The sequence below is a fragment of the Hevea brasiliensis genome, chromosome 10 (assembly GCF_030052815.1).
Source record: "Hevea brasiliensis isolate MT/VB/25A 57/8 chromosome 10, ASM3005281v1, whole genome shotgun sequence".
Taxonomy (NCBI): Eukaryota; Viridiplantae; Streptophyta; class Magnoliopsida; order Malpighiales; family Euphorbiaceae; genus Hevea; species Hevea brasiliensis.
The window spans coordinates 53,866,145-53,874,410 of NC_079502.1; the positions used below are offsets into that span (position 1 = coordinate 53,866,145).

The 8,266-nt window shown below is 29.1% G+C and overlaps 1 long non-coding RNA gene across 2 annotated transcripts; it reads right to left on the minus strand.

Moving 5' to 3' along the window:
* Positions 1–179: 179 nt before the first annotated feature.
* Positions 180–6,818, minus strand: LOC110659859 (uncharacterized). Of its 2 annotated transcripts, XR_009140805.1 has the most exons (4): positions 6,430–6,818; positions 5,925–5,977; positions 4,911–4,958; positions 180–753 (listed from the first exon to the last, which is right to left on the minus strand). It is a non-coding gene; the product is annotated as an uncharacterized LOC110659859 (long non-coding RNA). The 2 variants fall into 2 exon arrangements; XR_009140804.1 differs by lacking the exon at positions 4,911–4,958.
* Positions 6,819–8,266: the final 1,448 nt, after the last annotated feature.

Consider the following 8,266-nt stretch of genomic DNA (forward strand, 5'->3'; position numbering starts at 1 on the left):
TATTTTGTTGATAGGACCCATGTATTAGATTTAGTATTTTGATTTATTGTATATAAACATATGTAGTTATATTCTGTGTTGTAAATAAAATTTGTAAATTTTTGGATATAGATTTCCACATGCATGAAATATATCTTTTTCTTAAAATTACATGAAAATTTGTGAGTAGTGACATGATGTATAAGGAAATGAGTACAATATTATTATGTTGACAAGTAAATATTACAACCCACCAGATGCTAATAAAATAGAGAAGGCTCTGCCCCGGGTATCCACAAAAATAAAAATAAAAAAAATTTCCACACATGAATAAATGATATTAAAAATTAACAATGGACTTGACAAAATAATATAGGGTGCTCCGACACCGAATGTGGCATACTTTGTTCGGCTACATTATAAACGGGTGATGAGTGTTATAAGTGGAGCATCAATGCTTTCAATTTCAGCTACACTATCAGATAAGTTATCCAAAGGTACTTGTGATGAGACTTGATGATTGCCATTCAATGGAGGATTAGGTATTTCAGATTCCATCTCCAAAGATGTATCATTTGGCATGCTAGATATACCTTAAATGGGTTCAACACGTGCTTGACTCAGCAACCCTCTAACAAACCTCTAATATCATGATTAGAGGAACCAGACGTAGAACACTCGGCAAAATGTCTTGATGAAAGACTTGGTTGCTTCTTCTTTACACTATAACTTGCCTTTTTCTTTAGCAATAAACCACTAGAGCCATTGTTCAACCTGTAATTATAATCAATTACAACCATGTATGATATAATTAAAAGAATTTAATAAAAATGAATGCCTAATCATGATCAAAAAAGAAAATTTAGATTAGATTACCTAGACACATTAGGCATCTCAAATCAAACATCATCATCATCATTAAGGGTGTTTTGAACGTCATAACTATTCACATAAGAAACTAATGTGTCATCTAAGTCATCAGTTTCAACATCATCTATAAAATTATCATCTTCATCACCTTCAGGAAGTTTTAAAATTAGTAATGACTCAATATCTTCTGGATCAACATTGACTCTAAGTAGCAAATGTAATTTGTCCTCCTTAATTTCAATGAACTTCATTCTCTTGATATACTTCATGCTCTACAACTTGCAACTAATCCACATCCATAGCTTCATTCTATAACTCATCAACATCATATATATATGCCTATGTTGAAATGGTCGTACCACTCGCCACTCACTTCCTAATTATGGATCATCTATATAGAAAATTTGTTTTGCTTGGTGTGCTAAAATATAAGGGTCATTTTGATACCAACGCCTAGTAATCTTAACACTAACTATATTTCCTTCCTTTTTAACTCCTCTTTTTTTTTTTTCTCAAGGTCAAACCAACTACATTTAAAAAGAAGAATGTGTTTGTCATTAACATAATCTAACTGAATAATATCAATAAGCTCCCCATAAAAATCAATAGTCCCGTTATTATGGTTTCCTTCAACTGCAATCCCACTATTTTGACTTGTACGACGATGATCGCATTTTTTTATAAGAAACCAAACATCGGTCACAATGCAGCTTGTGTACATTTTAACACACGTATGGAACATATGATAACGAATAAAGAGCTTCAATGGATTCTGATGGTTCTTTGTAATATGAGCGTGCCATCTAAACATAAAAGATATTAAAATAAACATTTTGTTGTTACCCATAAATCTACATTAGACATAGGCATAACACATGCTTACACGTTGGAACCACATCAAAAATTGTTCTTTATGTCTTTGATCTATATTTCAACAACCTTGCAATTGTAGCTCTATCTTATGCTCCCTAGGAAAAAGTTATTAGATGATTAATAAATTAATTAATTTTAGAGCAAATGGAAAATAATATATACTTTAACGAAATTAGTTAATATATACTTACTCAAAATAGGACTCTACTTCCTAATAATTTTGCAAGATATACCATTATGCCATGTTGAATTCTTCATTTGATAACTCAACAAATTTTGAGGCACCAAATGGGCGACACTTTTGTGAGAATATAGATAACCCACTAGAATTAGTGATATCATAGTTTCCCTTATCTCGATTAATCGTGTCTCAATACCATGCAAATACATCGAAAAAAGTTTAAACACTCCTTTGCAACATACGCTTCTGCGATCGAACCTTCTGGATGAGCTTTGTTTCGAACACTTTATTTTAATTCACATAATGACCTATTGAAAAAAGTGATTGGATTATGAGATTGCTATTTGAAATTTTCTATTGGGAAAATTTAGTAAAGAATTGTGTTACCTTTGAATGAGATACATCCATCTAAATTGAACTAGTCGACCAAGTAATGCCTCATTAGGTAAATGAATAGCTGAATGAACCATGACATGGAAAAAAGCAGGTGGATAGATCATTTCCAGATTGCATAGTATGATTATGATATCTTTCAATTTCTCCACCACTTTTCTATTTAATATTTTGTAACATAATTGCTGAAAAACATCACCCAACTCGACTAATAAGTTGGATACCTCTTTGTTTACGCACCCACGAATACTAACAGTAGTATTCATTGCAAAAGAACATGACAATCATGACTTTTCAACCCCGATATCTTTTCATCTAACTCTTATCCATTTTATATATAACCAAATTAAAAATAGAAAATTCCAACAAAATAATAAATGAATCAGTTAATTAATAACCTAATTAATGGATAGTTTTATATATAACCTAATTAATAAAATTTAAAATAATAAATAAAATATAAATTAATGGATAATTTTATTGATAATAATTTATTAAAAATATAATTTTATTCTTTTTGAGAGAAAGGAAGGATTGCTTGAGATCCTGCCATGTGGAGATTCCACTTTTTCCTTCAATTTTCTTCTTCCTTTAGCTTTATCAAAGATCATTTAACAAAAACTTATCTCCCTATTTTCATTTTGGACTGAAACCTTGAGAGCCCTACTCTAAGATAACTAAATCCTCCTTTTCCTTCTTTCTCATTATTATAATGCATCAATGAGAAGACTGTAGAGATTAAAGGAACTTGCTTACAAGTGAGAGGAGTAGGGTTCGAGTAAGAGTTCTTCACCTTAATTATTTTATTTTCTTTTATTTTACTCATTTCTGATGGAGGCTAAAATTTATATGTTAAGGTGAAGGAAAAAGCAAGCGTTAACCACGGAGAAATGGGTTGTTAAAAATGGGTTCAAAACCTTAGTTGAGTTATTAACTATTATATATTTTCTTCTTCTTAATCATATCCATATTTGGAGAAAATGTAAATGAAAAATGGTTGAATGGGTGAACTGATTAGTATACGTTAATGATTTCTATGGTCAATTAAGGCAAGGGAAGGAGACTTTAATGCTCTGGGGAGGAATCAAAGGCCTTGTTTTAATAAAGTAAATGTAATTTATAGAAATTTCAATTATGATTCAATTGTTGGAATTTTTATTTGGGTAAGAGTACATCTACAGGATCTTATATTTAAGTATATGTGTCAAGGTGGTTTATATATATATATATATATATATATATATGTGTGTGTGTGTGTGGTTGTCTGTTGTTTGACTGGAGAATTGAATTCTAATGGAATAAATGGATATAGATAGATTTAATTCATGAATTAAAGAGGGTATTTCGTTGAATAAGTTGCATGACTTATTCCTTTCAAGTAAAATTGGTAAAATTATGGACAAAAATCAAAGTTTAAAAGTATATATATTGAAGAAAGTATTAATTATTAGGTAACATATCCCAATATAAGTTAATAAAAAATAATAATTTGGGAAATGGTAAATTGAACTACGTGAATGTTTAGACATGATCCAAAATGCATAAATCAACAGTAAATTGGTAATATGTAAAGGGTGTTGCAACTTTTGCCAACTAGGATTTGTAATTTTGGACCACCCTAGGGCTGATGTATTTCACAATAAGCATAAGGTGTTCCTAGATTGATCAAAAATCATAAGCTTGCAAGTGAGTGTGTGTTTTCTACACTGACAGTCCTTACTCTTTCTTAGCACTGGGCATTACATGAACTTCATAGTCCATCATCAATTTGGAAGGTTTAGTGGGGAATTTACTTGATTTGGTTTGGAGGAAGCTGATGCTCTGTTCAGCCCTACCCAGTACCCTCCTCCCTTTTCAATTTTGTTAGCTGAAAAAAGTGAAGAAGACCACCAAATAGGTTAAATTTCTTGAAAGGCCAAACTGAATGAACTTAGGTTCATTATCTCAAGGCCAAAAAGAAGATGGATTCCCCAAATCCAAAAGTTAGTATTAGATATGGTTTGCCTCCTTTTTGAATTATTTATCTCTCTTTAGTTATCTCATTTTGTTGAATGTTGCCAAGAATTCCATAAGTTTTTTAATTCTACTTTGTTGGTTTTGGCACCATATTTGTGCTCATTTCATGGATGGAAGCAAAAGTTTCTGATCAAGATACTTATTAAACTTATTGACTTCTTTTTTACTAAAGAAAAGTGGTTTGTGATTCTTTAGCCTAGGAAAAAGAAGGGCATCTTTAGATTCAATAAATTCTTTCACAATCTACAGTTTCTTTCATCCTTTTTCTTTTGATGCTGTATGTATTTTGGAATGACTAAAAGTGTCAAATAAATAGTGGGATCATTCCATTTCGTTTTGTTATTCTACTTCTACCCTATATGAAAGTCCTTATAAAATATGATTCTATATAGTAAAATCTCCCTAAACAAAATTCAGCTTTGCAATTTGGTTAGTCATAATATTAATTAATACTGTTCGGTAATCATTTTAAAAGCAGGCCACTAACATTTTATTAATAAGAAAAAGAAAGAGAAAATTGCTTCATATGGAATAATAATAATAATAATAATAATAATAATAATAATAATAATAATTACTAAAGGGAAAAAAGCCTTACTTGACAATAGTTTTCTTCAAAATCAGCAAGATTAATCAATGATTGTAACTGGTTAAAGAACACCATGCAACAAAGTATTAATAAGTGAGCTATCATAGAATTATCATCTACAACTAGCTAACAAGTCCTCAACCTCAACATCTTGGCATAATGACAGATGTACTTATCAGTACTCCTTGTAGTCAATTTATTTCTGGCTTAATTCTTGATTTGAGGATGCAACAGAGCCCAATATAATTTCTGAATGGGCTACTATGTAACTAGGTATGCCAATTTTTTGGAAGAGATAAACAATTCTATTACAGTGAGAAGGGAATATATGAAACCTCAATCTGCAAGTCAGTCACTTGGCAATTTGTTTCTAAGATTGGTCAACCAAAGTTAAAACAGATCAATAAAGCTTATAGCAAGGGCCACTCAACATAATCTTTATCAATTTTGCATTAAATTCCAAGCACATCAAATGCCTTTAGAAGATTCAAACATCTTGGTCTACAAAGGTAAAGCCTAATCTAATATCTAAAAACCTCACCCAATAGAGAAGTGCGGCTTCAACATCGAGTAGCTATTAGGCAATAATAAGAAAAAGCATATTTAATATTATAATTGACACACTCAAATCTATAGCTATTAGCTACTTTCAAAAGTAAATTTCTTAACTAAATTGCAAGAATAAAAGTAAGCACCTGAAGTTAAAGGTTTCAAAAATTAGAGAATATGAACTAATCCTAAAATAGTGATGCTGTGAAAACAAACTTATTGTTACCATGGAGACATGCAATGGGAACAACTCACGGTCAACCACTTCCCATAAAGAAAAACACTCGAGTTTTTAATGGTTCAGCCAAGAAGGCTTACATCCATGGCTATATCTATACGGCTTTTATTGATTGACAATAAATATATAAAAGAACAAAACTCTAAGAGACAACTCTCATACACACATCAAGTAGAATACACATTCAATGGTCTACAATCATAACATTCTAAACAGAAATTAAAATTAAAAATTACCTGAATAAATTAATGCAATTTGTTGATTTCCTCACCAAAAGCTTTAGAATATGCTGTGAAACAACTTCAAGATTAGGGGTTTTGGGAGAGAGGGATAAGAGAAATTTTTTTAGGTCACAGTTACCTACCCACTAAAAACACTGCAAGATATTAAGATTTCCTGGTTAATTTTAATTAGGTGTTTTTATTTTAGGAAATTCTAGGATAATATTTGTAATATTTGTCTTATTAATCAGACTATATATTTTTTCCCCTTTTTTATAATAATAAACATATCTTAATTAGTGGCAATTTTTTCCCTAAAAATTACTATAATCTACCAAAAAAATTCTATTACTACCCATAGAGAACATTATCCTTAAATTAAATTGCTTCATTTTGGCCTTAGAATTTATAAAAATAAATAACAAAAATTGCTAGAATTTATAAAAATTAATAACAAAAATTGCCTTTATGAGCTCAAATTAAACATAAAATCAATTAAAAAAATAAAATCAATTTGTACCTTGGGGGCAGAAATTCGATTGTTTGAAGGTAACAATCAACTTCTCAGCAACAAATTCAACAAGTTGAAGATTCTATTGGTTGAAGATTCAGTTGTTTGACCCTGGATGGATAATAGGCATTGCTGGATCAAGGAAGAAAGGAATATGGGCTTTCATGCTTGACAGCGTGTGGTGAAGCAAGTGAGAAGAAATCGGAGCAAACAGGAAGATGATGTTGTAGTCGAGACTGTTGAGAGGGGTTTGTCCATTTGTAGTTGACACTGATGAAGAAGAAGATGTCTAACCATGGGTAATTTGCGGGATGCAATGGCATAGAGTTTCATATAGAAAGGGATGAATGGACAGGGTAGAAGGTGAGGGGAGAAATGGCTAGGGCACTAAGATATATTTTTATTAATAAATTTTCTTAACAAATATCTTTTATTAAAATAAAGTACAACTTTTATCAAAAAGTATAATATATATGTTTTATTAAAAGAAATGTGAGATTTTGTTACTTTTATAAATATGTCTAATAAAACACATGTTACCTTCCAACATATATATTTTATTCAGAAGGATGAAATTATACCTTAAAATATGTAAATTTTCTATGTGAGAAGTGGAAATTAATTACCACAATAGCACTTTAAAAAAAAATGCCAACAATAATACCACAACCAATTATAAGGTATTTAATTTTATTATTTTACTAAATTTTAAATTTAGTATTTGAATACAGTGAAATTATAAATAAATAAGTTATATATATATATATATTTAAATGACCATGGTTTGTTTTATATTTTGACATTTACTTAAAATAAAAATATTAATAAAAAAATTAAATGATAATATTGTATAATATTTTTAAATAAATACGGTAGAAGAACAAAATATTAGATTAAGTAAAACTAATTTAGAAATATCACTCCCACAATAGGAATGATTCCACTAAGAGAATCTTGCAATTGGATTATACCCAATAAACCATAAAACATTTTCAAGGAGAGAACTATTAATAATACTTAAATCATTTCGTTCACCAAGTAATAGCTATACAAATAAACAAATTATCTATCTCAACATGAATTGCTCGATAATTAATATCTCAATGAACTACTTATCATTTTTTTTTTTATAGAAAATTGAAAAAGTAAAAACTCAAATTTGACTTTACAAATAAGTAATATGTATTTAGCCATTGAACCAAATTAAGCTAGATAAATAATTTTTAATTTCAAAATAATAAATAATGTGTAATTTTATACAAATAAATAATTATAATTTAATTTATTATAAATTAATATTAATTAAATATTTTTATTATGTAAATTTTTTTTAATTATATAACAAAGATTAGATAATATAAATTATAGATGAAATTATATAAAACAATCGGTGGGACTTATATGATGAAACAAAGAAATTAATTTGAAATTGTAAAAAATTTCTTGCCACAGCACATATTGTGCCATTGTCATCTGAGTCACTTCAAAGAGAGGAAGGATTCCATGCTTCTAGAATTTCCGCTAAGATGCAAGGTTTGTATCGCACGCTACATGGATGCAATTAGATCCTAATCAGCACTATGAAGTGTATTTTGATAGTTCGGCCCATTGGGTTTGCATATTGAAATTGAAACATATATTGAAATCAAAATCGAGTAAAATAGGAAGTGGAATAATGAATTTAATTTTATTTATATTTGCTTTATTGTAAAATTAAAATTAAGTTCCTTTTTAAGATAGTTGATTTGTATATATAAACTACATAATCAAAATCTAACTAATTTTGTACTTCAATGAAAATTAACCTAAAATTATTTCTTCTTTTTAATTTTAATTAATTATTTGA